Below are 14,337 nucleotides of genomic sequence, written 5' to 3'. Positions count from 1 at the left end.
ATGAACAAGTAATATGAGCGAGAAATAACCCTTTGTGATTGAGACTGCTTGTTACACAGAATAATTTAGTCTAAGCTGACCAATGCAAGCTTCATGCAGAAAAAGCTGACATCGTCAGTGTAAAATAAAACACGCACTCCTCCTGCATGTCTCTTATACTCTCAATACTCCACTACAACACTGTTACACTTCTGACACCAGGTGTGTGGGTTTTCCGCCCATCAAACTATCCGGGTTTGCAGGGGAGGGATAAATTAGGAGTTTGGGATTAACATATACACACTACTAGATATTAAATAGATAACCAACAATGACCTACTGCATAGCACAATTAACTATACTCCTATAAGGGAAAAGAATCTGAAAAAGAATATTTTATATATATATTATATATATGTAATATATATATACACACACAGACATATGTATAAAACTGAATCACTGTGCTGTATACCTGAAACTAACACAACATTGTAAATCAACTATGCTTCAAAAAATGTATACATATATATATACATATACATATTTATATAAAAGATTTTAAAAAGCCAATTCTGTGACACCAGCAGGGTATCCTTCAATTTAATTGAATTCTGACACTATTTACCTGGAGATAGTATCAGATCCCACAGGTTAAAGGCTCAGTCCCACAGGATTGTCCCCCATCCCTTTTTCAGATACCAGTTGCAAGTCCAGGTTGTCACTGTGCTTCTGAATGACCAGCTATATAGATCAGAGATTCCCACAACCCCTTCCTCAAGCTTGATTCATTTGCTAGAGAGGTTCACAGAACTCAGGAAAACATTTTACTTACTAGATCACTGGTTTATTATAAAAGGATATAACTCAGGAACAGACAGATGGAAGAGGTACACAGGGCAAGATACATGGGAAAGGGTACGGAGCCTCCCTGCTCTCTGGGGGGGCCACTCTCTCGAATCTCCACATGTTCACCAACCTGAATGGTCTCTGGACCCTGTCCTTTTGGGTCTTAAGGAGTTTTCATTACAGAGGCACGATTGATTAAATTATTGATCATTGGTGATTGAATTCAGTCTCCCCCAGAGGTGGAGGGAGAGCTAAGAGTTGCAACCCTCTAATCACATTGGTTCCCCTGGCAAACAGCCCCCATCATTAGGTTACCTATGGGCTTTCTAAAAGTCACCACATTAACATAAACTCAAAAGTGGTTGAAAGAGGCTTGTTATGAATAACAAAATGCACCTTTATCATTCTAATCACTTAGGAAATTTCAAGGTTTTTAAGGAGATCTTAGACCAGAAAAGGAAGAAGAAGAAATATATATTTCTTATTATAAATCACAGTATCACGATTAGTTACTTATTGAGCACCTACACTGTATGAAGACCCTCAAGAGGAGCTGGAAATGATAATGATGATTTTTTTTTAAATCAGTAAAAGTATTCATAACTACCCTTAGTATTGAACTTCACGGTTCACAGAACACTACTGTACATTATCTCAGCCAGACCCAGGAGGTAGGTATTTTCCCCATTTTACAAATGAGGACAGCTGAAGTTCAAAGAGGTTAAAGGCTCACCCCAGTTCACACAGCCCAAATGTAGACCAGCCCCAGGCCAAGCTGGATCTTTGGACTCCCAATCCTGTGCTTTAAAAGCACCTATGATGGGACTTCCCTGGTGGCACCATGGTTAAGGCTCTGCGCTCCCAATGCAGGGGCCCCAGAGTCCATCCCTGGTCAGGGAACTAGATCCCACATGCATGCCACAACTAAGAGTTCTCATGCCACAACTAATGAGCCCGCATGCCGCAACTAAGACCCAGTGAAACCAAATAAATAAATATATATATATATATATAAAAGTAACAAACCTAGTTTAAAATGAAGAAAATATTTGATTCTAAAAACAAAACATAAAAAAAAGCACCTATGATGTACACACTGCTACATTTAAAACAGATAACCAACAAGGACCTACTGTATAGCACAGGGAACTCTGCTCAATATTCTGTAATAACTTAAATGGGAAAAGAGTCTGAAAAAGAATAGATACATGTATATGTATAACCAAATCACTCTGCTGTACACCTGAAACTAACACAACGTTGTTAATCAACTATACTCCAAAATAAAATAAAAATGAAAATGAAAGAAAAGAAAAGCACCTACGACCCAGTCCCTGGCCTGAGGGAGCTTAGAGCAAAGGTCAGAGTTGAGACCCGCCTCACAGGTGCTCCAGCACCACCAGGCAGCTTGGGCTAAAAGCCAGCCTAGCTCTCAGGACAGAGTTGGATCTGTCTCCAGGGGCCCTAGAGCTCAGCCAACAGCCCTGGGGCTACAGGCTTCCCTGGAAGATCTCCTTCCTCTCCAGTCCACTTTACAAGCTAATTCTGAAGGATTTACTTACCTTGGTGAGGGGGTCAAACCACTTCCTTGAAATGGTCCCCGCAACTGCCCCCTCCCTTCAGCCTGATTTATCTTCTGTGATAAGCTCTGGGGTTGGGATGCAAGGAGTGAGGGACTTGACGTTAGAGGAAGGCAGAAAATGAAGGAAAGGAGAGAAGGGGGAACAAAGAATAAAGGAAAAAATAAACAAAATGAGTTCCCTACATGTAGCCTGGGAGGTTCCTACTGCTCTGAGGAAACGGAGGTCCTCTGCCCTCTTCCACTCCCATACTACACCTTTACCTTTCTGGGGTCCTACACCTTGAGTGAGGCTCCCCAGTTATGAAACGCAGGACAGAAGTTGCAGAACTAAACCTGGTAAGTGAGGCCAGCACCCAAGGAGGCTTGATATGAAAGTGTAAGTGCATCACCCACTGCTCTCACTCTCCCCTCCTGCACCCCACAGCCTCAGGGCTGGGCTTCACACTGTGGTTTGGTTTGACCAGAGCAGGTGACTGGGAACTATTAGCGTACTGCTGTTCCTTTCCTAGCTTCTGGGACCACCGACTGACGGATGAATGCTGGGGATCAGAGTGCCTTCCCCACTCAAATTTGACTCTTATTGGATTGCAGCCTCCTTTGGGCACAGCCTTTCATACATAATGAAAATGAGTTGAGTTCACATACACCCTGTTTTGAGCACTTATTATGTGCCGCACACTGTTCTGAGTTCTTTACATGGAATTAACTCAATTAATAATCACCTCTCCTACTATTATCTCCATATTACAGATGAGAAAACTGAAAAATTCTGGTACTATCTGTAGTGAAATGATCAAAGGAGGTGTCCTTAAGACTCCTGAAGGAGCGTAGGAGATTGGAAGGACAAGACCTGAGCAAGTGTTTGGCGATCTGGTAAATAAAGGGCAAGCTGGCTGGATGTCCTGAGCCAGCCCCTTTTTCTCCAGCGAAAAAGAAATTCAGCTGAGGGGCACTTCCCTGATGGTCCAGCAGTTAAGACTCCACCTTTCAATGCACGGGGTGCAGGTTCGATCCCTGGTCGGGGAGCTAAGATCCCACATGCCTTGCGGCCAAAAAAACAAAACAGAAAACAGAAGCAATATTGTAACAAATTCAATAAAGACTTAAAAAAAAAAATGGTCCACATCAAAAAACTCTTAAAAAAAAAAAAAAAAAAGAAATCCACCTGAGTGATGGGCTATCCAGAAAGAGTGTTGAATTAGGAGTTGGAGGACCTAGGACCCAAGTCAAAAACCTGTCGCTGATCAATAGAGTGACCTTGAACAAGTCATGTTACCTCACTGAGCCCAGGTTCCCTACCAGTGAAGTGGGAGCTGGAGTTGGGGGGCCAGCTCACCTCCTTTGATCATTTCACTGCAGATAGTAATGGCCCCAGAATTGGTCAGTGTCCTCATCTGCAGTAGGGGTGGGAGTTATGACCTAAGGTTCAATGGTGCCTCTAATTGCTGGCTCTGAGCTCCGCAGAGCAGCTGGCGGTGGCGTTCCTGGGAAATGAGCTAGAGGCTGCTACAGTTTGGCAATTTCCCTGAACAGCTGGTGTGGAGAGCAGGGAGGGCAGGACAACCTCTGAGACTCTGGCCAACTGCAGTGTATATTAAGGGCAACCCAGATGGCCGCTAGCCAACAACCCGTGCTGTGTAATTTGCAAGCCGTACTTTCTCCTTCTGAAGGTCTCTCTCTCCAGCATATGGGGAAGGAAGTCTGTCTCTTTCCACTTCTGCACCTGCCCACCTGAGCAAGGCCTCAGCCCGAGCCTCTATCGTCCCCTGGATCCCATGAGTCTCCTCCTTCCCTGAGGCCAATCTGTGGCCCCTCATGTGGGCTCCAGGACCACCATGCCTCCTTGAACAGGCTTTAGAGTAGGGGGTCAAAAGGAAAATCACGTTCTCCTGCCCCACCTTTGTTCCAAATGTGGATACGGGCTCTTCTCTTGTTTTTTTTTTTAAGGCTGTAAGGTTAAGAAAACCGCTGAAGGCTTGGGGTTGACAAAAGAGAGTTAAAATTACAGAAGGAAAACAATTAAGTCGGAGCTTGCCTATAGGCTCTCCTAGAGTCCACTGACCCATGGCCTGGGGTGCCCTGCATGCCTCCCCCAGCCCCACACTGCCTTCAGGCCACCATCAGACTGCAGAGCTAACTCAACTCTCACAGGCAGGAGGGTCATTGGGCAGATCTCCCCTGCCTGGAGTTCAGGCCCCAACTCTGTTTTCCCCAAGAGAGAAGAGGAAAGCCTCTCCTCCACCATGTGAAATTCTGCCATGAGTGGTGGCTCTGTCTGCCCACTAGAAAGAGAGCCTTCTGTATTGGTATGCATAACCATTGCTTTCCTCTTGTCTCAACCTGTCCATGCCGGAATAATGCCAACCTTCCCTCTGCATAATCAAAAAGCCCAGTGTTTTTCCCAAAATAAAAAGCAGTCTATTCCCTTAGGTGGATTTCCTTCTGTCCTCTTGTTAAACAGAAAACAGCTGAGGCTTTGAAATTACTGTGTCCCCTGCTTCAAGCCTTCTAGATTGCAGAGTCGGATATGAGAGCACCCCATCACACAAGTCATAATCAGACATGAACAACCACGTTTGGACCAGTCGTGGTTGAAGGCAGAAGGTGACCCGCAGCCTTCAGAAGCAGGTCCTTCTAAGAGTCAAGTTTTTCAACTAAGCATAGAATTAGAACGGCCTGCAAGCCTGTAGCACATGGCTTCATCAGCCAGCAGGACCAAATTACCCCTGTGTTTATTTTTTTTTTAAAAAGGCATTGACCTATGAATAAACAGCACTTGACATTGAAAATTGCCACTTAAATACCCAGCTCCTCTGCCAGATTACAGCAGCCTTAGGAGCTCTTCCAAATTGTCACCTAGCATGAATATGACAGCAAACAATGCTTTAAAAGTAAGTAATCTGCTCTATAATTATTTTAGCTGCTGCAACTGCCAACCAGCAGGATCACTTATGAGAAAGGATGCAGTCGTCCCTTATTAAAAATGCATGAATATACAGTCTCTTGATTGTGGAAATAATCAGCAGACTATCTAATGCAACAAGACTTAGCCACAGAAGAATTAATTAGGGTGAAATTGATTAAGGAGAAGAGAAGAGGGTAAAAATCTATCTGTGATGATTCAGGCTCCGATTAAACTCAAGCATTAATTCTCACATTCTTTTCAAATTAAGAGCCTCATCTAAATACTCTGCATTAATATTCCAACATACTCCGCTCTCCCTTAACCAAAGAGAAACACAGACGTTTCTAATGAAAGCTGAAGATCCTGCTCTTGTTACCCATCAAGCCACTGTCATCAAGATTTCAGGGGCTTGGAGCTTTTATTACTTAAATAAAAGACAGCTGGGGATGGGTAGTGAACTCCCCAAATTCATTGTGGTCTTGAGCGCTTAGGACTTTCGTTGGGAGATTTTCTTAAAAGCTAAAGGAAGCATACAACACAACTAATTATATGATAGCTGCCAGAATTCTCTTTGTCTTGCGGTAACCTGCTTTGGTACAGATAAGGGGGCCTTGAAGGGGTCATATATTCCATCCCGCTCCCTGAGACGGAGCTGTGTCAAACCAGAGATCCATCCGTAATTATCTGCCATCTCCTGAGAGGCCGCCGGGCACCGGGGTTCCACAACTCCCTTGGTAACGCGATCAGACAGCTAATACATTCCGAGATCCTGCTCGCCCTCCTCTTCCCCCAGCAGCCGTTTGAAGGATGTGAGGAGAAGCTTCCCGCATCATTGATTTTTCTCTTTTCACCTTTCTTCCATTAGGAGCCCGCTCAGTGCTTCCGCTCTCCCTGTCCAAACCTCCAAACAGTGCTTCGGTTTCACAGGGTCACTGACCTTTCCGTGCTCCTCCAACGACTGCTATCTTTGCAGCTCTGCTTCCACCTGCCGCCTTGCCTTTGGTCCCATGGGCGTTATGGTTGAGTACATCCTTTGTCCGAGGCGGAACTCGAGGCTGAGAAGCATCCCAGACGGCCCGGAGCAGTCCCTCTGCCTGGGATGCATGCCCTCAGCACCATCCGGGGGACCCGCTGGCCCAGGTGCTCCGAGATGGAGGGCTCCGGGTTGCCAGCCTTATCGGAGACATGTGGGGAGACAGAAGTAACGCAATTTCAAGCCCTTTGTTTGGCCTGAATAAGATCTGGCTTTCCTCTTTCGCAGCCCTGGGAGATAGTCATGGTTCCCATTTCACTCAGGAGACGGAGCTGCTTACAGAGGCCTTCAAGCAGAGTCTTCCCCCACCGTGGGGAATCCAGCCAGGTCCCCCTGGGGAGTTTACCAAGCATCACCCAGGGGAGAGGGCGGTCCAGACAGGGAGCAGCCTAAGGGGATCTGGGAACAGCGTGAATATGGCAGGTTTCCCCTTCCTGGGCCTACAAGGGAGATCCCATTTACATTTACGATAAAATATCCACGGTGACCCTCTCCCCACACAGCCCTACTTGCTGGTCTCAACTGCTTCTAGCATAGCTGGGCAGCTGTCGGTGGAGAAATCTGGGGTAGGTCACCAAGGAGCTACAGGACTACTATTACTGAGAGCCTCAGGGAGAAGTCCAGTTACTCAGGGCTGCAGCCATACTATTCTGCAACCTGGCTCCACTGCCCACACCTCCAGGTCCAGGTTCACCACAGGTGACTTTGAACAACAAAGGAGGAAAATGGCAAGGTGGCCAGGCCCTGCCTCCTCTCAGAAAGCTCCTTCATGTCTATGTAAATTCCTGGATGCAAATTGTTATGGGGGGCGGGAGGGGCAGAGACCCCCCAAAGCAGCCCAGCCCCAAATGCAAATAGTTATGGGGGAGGGGAGGGATGGTCACCCTAACAAAATCCATCCACAGAGCCTGGAATCCCAGACTCAACGGAAGTGGCCATGCCCTGCATGAAAACTGCTACGGCCGGAGCCCATCTTCTCCCTCCTCTTTCTCCCCTACAGCCTCTCTTTCACACCGTTCTTCTCCCAAATTTCCTTCAATTCGATTATTAGCAACCTGGTTCTGAGGACCTACCTGGGACTTGAACCTTGTCCTAGGAACTGAGGAGGATGCAAGAGATAAAGATGGGATCCCTGCCCTCGAGAATCTCACAGGTTGGCAGGAGAATGACGTTAACTCAACCAAAGCAAGTGAAAACCGTAGTAGATAGTGTATCATAAAGTATTAAATCAGGTGCCACCAATTTCACATTGAATGAAATCAGAGAAAGAGAGCAACCCTTGAGACGTGGGCTGGGGTGATCAGGAAGGCTCCTGGGAATAGGCGGGACTTGAAGCTGAATTGGCATCACATGGATTGAGGGGAGAGAGGAAGGATTCCAGGGAAGCGTGGGTCTGCGCAAAGGCCCAGGCTGGAGGGCAGGTTAGGGAACCCTTCGGCCTGGCTGGAGGGGAAGGTAATGCTGGGGAATAAGAGCAGCCAAGCTTTGCAGGCCTTGAATGCCAGCTCTAGAGGTTTGGGTTTTAGCCTAGACTGTCAGATCTCAAACTTTGGTGCACTGTAGTGTTGCCTGCGGTGCTGGTTAAAATAAGGTTCCCAGGCCCTGGCCCTTTATGTATGGGGCATTTTAAACAAGCATCCTAGGTGACTCTGATAGTGGCCCACAGGCGAGGTGGCTGCAGGTCCTCTTCTCGGCATTTTGTCCCTCCTGTGGGTAAAGATGGGCTTTGTTAGCACCATGGAAACCATGGGGCTACAGAGGATTCCCAGCTTCTGTGAGGGTGTTGATCCTTGTCTCCTAGGAACCCGGAGGCTGGGGCAGTGGATTATTTTGACTACACAGTAGCCAGAGGAAAAGCAGTCCTGATGAACAACAAAATAGAAGAGTTACACCTGTAGAACAGTGGAGAAGCTACCTTAGATCCTGGGACCCTGTGGGCCCCTTCTTAAGCTATTCCACTGAGTAAAAAGTGGAGCCAACAAAGAAATGTTTGGTGGAGATATTTGTTATATGATAAAGTTGTTCAGCTCTAGGTTTCTTTCAATAGCTATCGCACCTCCTCATTGTAACATGCATTGTGTCCCAGATCTACCCTTTAATTCATGGATTTTATGGCAAGTTACTGGCCCTCCCTATTAAACCTATTTGCTCAACTTCTCAATTTTTACTGGGATATTTTCAAACCTAGAGAAAACTTGAAAAGATAATGCAGGAAAACCTATAAATCTTTCATCTAGACTTACTAAGTGTTAACATTGTCATTTGGGGTTTTTTTTCTATCTTTATACAAGTATATAAATATGTATATAAATATATACATATTTATATACTGTATATATATACACTTTCTTTTTGCAAAAGCATTTAAAATTCACAGATATCCTGACACTTCATCCCAAACACTTAAGAACCATTCCTCCAATAATTCCTCCTATAAGCACAATATCCTTACCACACCTAAGAAATTTAACATTGATACAGTAATATTAGCTTATAGAACATATTTAAATTTCTTTGATTCTCCCAAAATATCCTTTATGGCTTTTTAAAAAAAAATCCAGGATACAATCAAGATTCACACAGTATATTTAATTGTCATGTCTCTTTAGTTTCCTTTAATCTAGAACAGTCTCCCTGCCTTTGTTGTTGTTGTTTATGACATTGGCATCTTTAAAGAGTCTTAAAAAATGTCCCACAAACTAGATTTGTCTGATTTGATCCAGGCTAAATATTCCGAGGCAAGAATATACTACGAAGGTGAGGCGGTGTCCTTCCCGTGGCATGCCATGGTGTCAGGAGTCACGCCATGTCTGTTTGTCCCATTGGTGATGATGAGAAGTTGGATCACTTAGCAAAGGTGTGCACTGGACATTTTGACACCTGGTTTCATCTAAGTAAGCACCGCGCAGATCTTATTGATCAGTTCAGCTGGATTATAAAGTGCTCGAGGTCAAGAACTGAGTCTTCTCCTTTGGAAAATAATACTTTACAGTTTACCAGACTCTTTCATATAGATTATCCTGTTTCCTCTTCAGACACACTGATGGAGAGATTTTTACTCCCATTTACAGGAGCCCAAAATTTCACAGTGCTTGGGAACCCTGACGTGGAATCCCAGACCTACCCTTTAGTTAATGGGTTTTATGGCAAGTTACTTAACCTCTCTTTTAATTCTCTGTTTGCTCAACTCTAAGATGGGGATAATAATATCTTCCTCCCAGAGTTGTTGTGGGGACTAAATGAGGGTACCAAAAAGAAAATGTTCAACATGGGTCTTAGCACATAAAGAATGCTCAAAAAAATGAAAGTGTTGTATGGATAGAGCTAAACACATCACACACACACTCAACATGCGTGTCTACACCAATACTCGGGGAGGTAAAGGTCTGCCTTGTGGTCACTCGGCTGAGCAAAGAGCAGAGCCCGGATTCAAGCCCCATCGCCCTGACTCCAAATCCAAATTGTATCCCCATTCTCCACACGCCATCCTGCGGCAATGCACTAGCCAGCACCGCCACCTAGGAACCATAAGATCAAAATCATACGAGTAGTGTGTGAAAACTAGACTTGATTTCAAACATCTTATTCACACCTAATTTCAAGATGCATGCAGCCAGGCACTATTGCTCTGATCATACAGGGTTGGCCAAGGGCCCCTCACTGATGCCCCTTCTTCTGCCATGTATGGCCTTCAGCTCATCGCTGTGCCACTTGGCAATCTCACAACATCCCCAAACTCACCACATTGAACAGCAGTCACCGTACTCCCGGATGCAGCACACTGTGGCTGGAGATCACTGTGCGTTTAACCAAAAAGTTTCGCCTGCCCTGCCCCTGCAGAGTAATTGGTCTAGAGTAGGGGCAAGACTGGAGAATTGTCCTTGGTTAAAGTGGGGAGGCTTTAGGGTTCCAAGCCAGGCAGAGGTCCCTGAAAGTCCCCTATTGTTTTCACTGGAAATTCCCATTCCTTCTTTCTACCCCAGCCCCAATCCCAGTCTACAGAGGGGAAAGCCACAGCAGCAGCAAACCATCATTTTGAGCCAAAGGTCTTTATCCCATATGAACAAGGATGCGTCCAGTTAAGAACAAATCCCACCTGGCTGGGATGGTGAAGTGTGTGTTTGCTGTTCAGATGTGTGTTTGGGGTCCAGGGGAGGGAAAGATCACTTCTAATGAAGATTTCATGGAGATGGTGGGCCTTGGGGAAGAGTGGGTTGGAGCTGGATAGGAAGGAGGAGGAGGAGGAAGGGTAGTCCTTATTTGTGGGGGGTGACGCTTGGGGCACAGAGCATCAGTAAAGGCACAGAGGTAGGATAACAAAGGACCTGGTCTGGGGATGGAGGGCAGGTGTGTGCCGGGGAAGAGTGGGAGACAGGCACTGAGCAGGCGCGAGCCCCTCCCTTTCAGGCGCAGAGCAGACCGTGGCTGTGGAGCGGCTGAATATTTCATTGATGGAAAATTGGATGTGGCTGTAGTGCCTGGGATGCAGATTCTGATTTCATGGTCAGTGTACCCAGATGGCTGATTAGGCCATCTCCTAATGGAGGGGGAGACACCGGCCCCCACCTCCCCCAAATTTCCCAGCCCAGGAGGGCACAGATACTGACCTTCCTTCCCAACACCTCCAGACCCACCTTGGTTCCAATTACTCAACAGACATTATTTAGCACCTACTGTGTGCCAAGCATCATGTTAAGCACAAAGGAGACACAGATGCCTCTGCCCTGGGTGGCAGCTTGGGGACACAGACCCTCTAACAGGTCTCTAACTGTGGGAAGAACAAAGCACTGTGGAGTCCTGGGGGTGATTCAATTCCCTGGGCCTGAGACTTCACAGAGGACTGGCCCCCTGTGCTGATAGGTTCCCTAGACAGAGAGGAAGGGAAAGAATGCTAACCAGCATTTAGCGAGGACTTCATTTTGGCAAAGCACCGTGCTAGGAGTTTGTTCTATACTACAGCCTTCAATCCTCACAGTCATTGTAAAAATAGATATGATAATTCCTAATTGTGTACACAAAAGGCATTTCTGGTGGGAACATGCACAGGAACACACGCGAAAGAACTTGGGAATATGGGGACCATTTAGCAATTTGGAGAGGCTGAAGCATTGGAGGCTTAAGGGGAGGCTGGCAAGAAATGAGCCTAGGAAGTCGGACTGGGGCTTTTCACGTCAGGATAACAAATCTGGACTTTATCCACTTGGCCATGGAAAGTCTCTGAAGAGTAATGAAGAGGACAGTGCCAAATGTCCCACTAACTCTTTCTGCACTGATGGCCTCCCTGGTCCTGGTCTCCTCTCCAAATCCTAAACACTGCTCCTCATATCAACAGATACTGACTGTACACCTCGACTGTGGGCCAGGCGCTGTGCTGGGTGCTGGGCATGTGGCAGTGAACAAGACAAGGCCTAACGGAAGAGGGGGTAGTAAAGGGAGAGAGACAATAAGACAATACCTAGTAAACAAATACACAAATAAATAAAAGATCATGATAGGTGCTATGACAAAAATAAAACACATAAAGGGGACAGAGAGAGCTGGGGGCGGGGAGGGGAGGCTGCTTCTAGTAGTTTTCTCTCCTGTCCATGGAGCTCCGGTTGTTATGGGGAACAGGGGTCTTAGAACTGGAAACTGGTGGTGGGGGGGTCAATTTCCCCCATTGCAAATTCTCTTCTGAAAGGAAGTTAAGTTCTTAGAGAACCATGGTCCATGCTTCCAACATTCCTGGGCCACTGATGCTGCCTCTCCCCAAGACCCAGGCAAAGAGCACCTAACTTTATAAACCAGCGAGAGGCGTGGGCTGGGGCAGCCAGAGGGAGCAGTCCCTGAATCCCCGAGCTAGAAAGGAGGACCGCAGAGACCACGTAGAACAGATGGTAGATGTTTGGAACCCACTTCCAGAGATGGGTTTCTTTCCCTTCACCCATGAGCCGCTACAGAATTTCATCTTCTTGGCAGCCAACAGGGTTCTTCTTTCTCTGAACTGACCCCTCTGCTTCAGGGCCCAGTCTTGGCCATTCCTCACAGGCAGGGAGAAGACAGACTTAAACCCAGGCCAGTGGTCCTCAGAGAAACCAGGTCAGCCTGAGTCATCTCTTCACAAGCTCACAAAATCCTGAGCCCTTTCAACATCTCTGATTACCCGCCCTTGGTGGCCAGATCGATGTTTGTCCTGAGCGTGAGGGAGGAGTACATGGGATACTGGCGGGGGGGTGGGAGGGGGAGCTTGTCATGCCCCAGTTTCTGGAACATGGAGCTGGAAAAGCCGGGAGGCCTATGGTGTGGACCTAGAAAGCCCAAAGAGGGGCCCTCAAAAATGAGCCGAGTGTCAGAACTGGAACAGACATGATGGGATGGGGACTACATACCTGAAGGGGATGGCAAGCAGGTCAGACTGGTGGGGCTGGGTCCCAAGCAGGGCCATCCCGGAAGGAGATTGGGAAACCAGCAGATGCTAGGCTAGGCTTGGAACAAGAGCCTAGCTCATGACTGCATCAACCTGGAGGGAGGAGGGAACAAGAGGGAAGGGTGAGGATGGGCCCTGGATAGCCTGCGGCCCCAAGGCTGTGTCGGGGTCTGGGCTAGAGTTAAGACATGCTCCTAAATACAGAGAAGGAGGCAATCCATGTTGGCCATCAGTGTCTTTCATCTCTCAAAATAATCCCGCTGGGTCTGGTCTTATCACAGCACTTTTGCCCTCCTGCTTCCCTCAGGAAGTCATGGAAACAATCTGGGGCCCTGGAAAATAATTTGGTAGCTCCCTCACATGCTTAGAGGACCTCTTTCCACCTTTCCACTCTCCCTGGGGGATTTCCTAAAGCCCAGCCTTCTGAGAGCTGACAAGAAAGGAGAGCGTTTTCTTGATTTCACAGAGCAGAGCATTACGCCTACCTACCAAAGCTCAAGATGATGCAGAATTTGAGGCCGTGTGTGTGAAAGAGTGCAAATCCATCCTCACAATTTTTCTGAGACTCCATCTCAAGCATCCTTAGGCTGAATAATGAGGAATTCAGCACTCTTCCCTACCCCCTTCTCTATCTCTCTCTACACACACACACACACACACACATGCCCTCCCCCGCACCCATCTCAGAATCTTCTCTTTTTTCTGCCGCAGTCTCTGCTTCCTTCTCCTCCTTCCCACCTCCCATCTCAGCAGGAACACACCAGGACCAGCAGCCTCCCAACCACAGGAACAGGTTTCTCAGAAGGAGTAGTTAATGCAGACCTGACCACAAAGTCAGTGCTGCCCTAAGCCCACGTCTCAGTCTCACCACGTTTAATGTAACCCAAGGAATGATGCAATTGCATCTTTCAGCTTTTACCCAAACAGGGCCTAGGGTTGCCCCGGGGAGCTGGCTCTGCTGCTGTTTTAGGAGCCGACCTCACTTCTTATGGGAGGAGCTGCTTGGTCCCTTCCCAGGGATCAGCTGCTCCCATGGGCTTGGGAAGGGCACTTATAAAATGGGGATTCATAAACAGGCTGCAGAGGGTCCCCAAACTGAATGCACATGTGTGTGTATGTGCATTTTTCCTGGGGACAAAGATCTGTTAGTTCTGTCTGATTCTCAAAGGAATCAGAGACCCTCCGAATGCTTTTACTAGTCTGGGGCAATAGGTAAAACAAAGAATTGAAATTTGCCTCCTCTCATTTCGCTCCCCAATGCATGTGAGTTTTATGCAATTCCTCATCTAAAAGGGAAACCTGAGCCCATGGAAGTCGGGGGCTGAACATCCTGAATATACAGTTCTTTGGATAGTCACCAAAAGAAGATCTGAGCAGGAGACATGAGCAGGTCACCTTCAGGGGGGAGACTCTTGAGCTGTCTGGAGTGAGGGGACCAGGAATGAGGAGGATTGGCGGCCTTGAACCCCACAAGGAGAGGCCAGAGAAACTTTCTGGGATGCAGTCCAGGCTCTGCCTCGAAAATGCAGCTCCAAAAGAGATGCTGTGCAGATTCCAAGCTGCCAAATCCCGGAGGCCCTATT

At 47.1% G+C, this 14,337-nt stretch overlaps 1 long non-coding RNA gene across 3 annotated transcripts in view; it reads right to left on the bottom strand.

The window, feature by feature from the left end:
* The window catches only part of LOC309612490, a 72,545-nt gene that overhangs the window by 34,441 nt on the left and 23,767 nt on the right, over positions 1–14,337 (bottom strand). For all 3 annotated transcript variants that reach the window (XR_014235190.1, XR_014235191.1, XR_014235192.1), the window contains exons 3-4: positions 12,717–12,847; positions 6,253–6,488 (exon numbers count right to left, since the gene is read on the bottom strand). This is a non-coding gene — a long non-coding RNA (uncharacterized lncRNA). The remainder of the gene's footprint in view (positions 1–6,252; positions 6,489–12,716; positions 12,848–14,337) is intronic.

The sequence above is a fragment of the Balaenoptera borealis genome (genome assembly GCF_965194805.1).
Source record: "Balaenoptera borealis genome assembly, chromosome: 15".
Lineage (NCBI taxonomy): Eukaryota > Metazoa > Chordata > Mammalia > Artiodactyla > Balaenopteridae > Balaenoptera > Balaenoptera borealis.
Note: the sequence above shows the minus strand (reverse complement) of the source record. Positions and strands in the feature narration are given on the sequence as shown.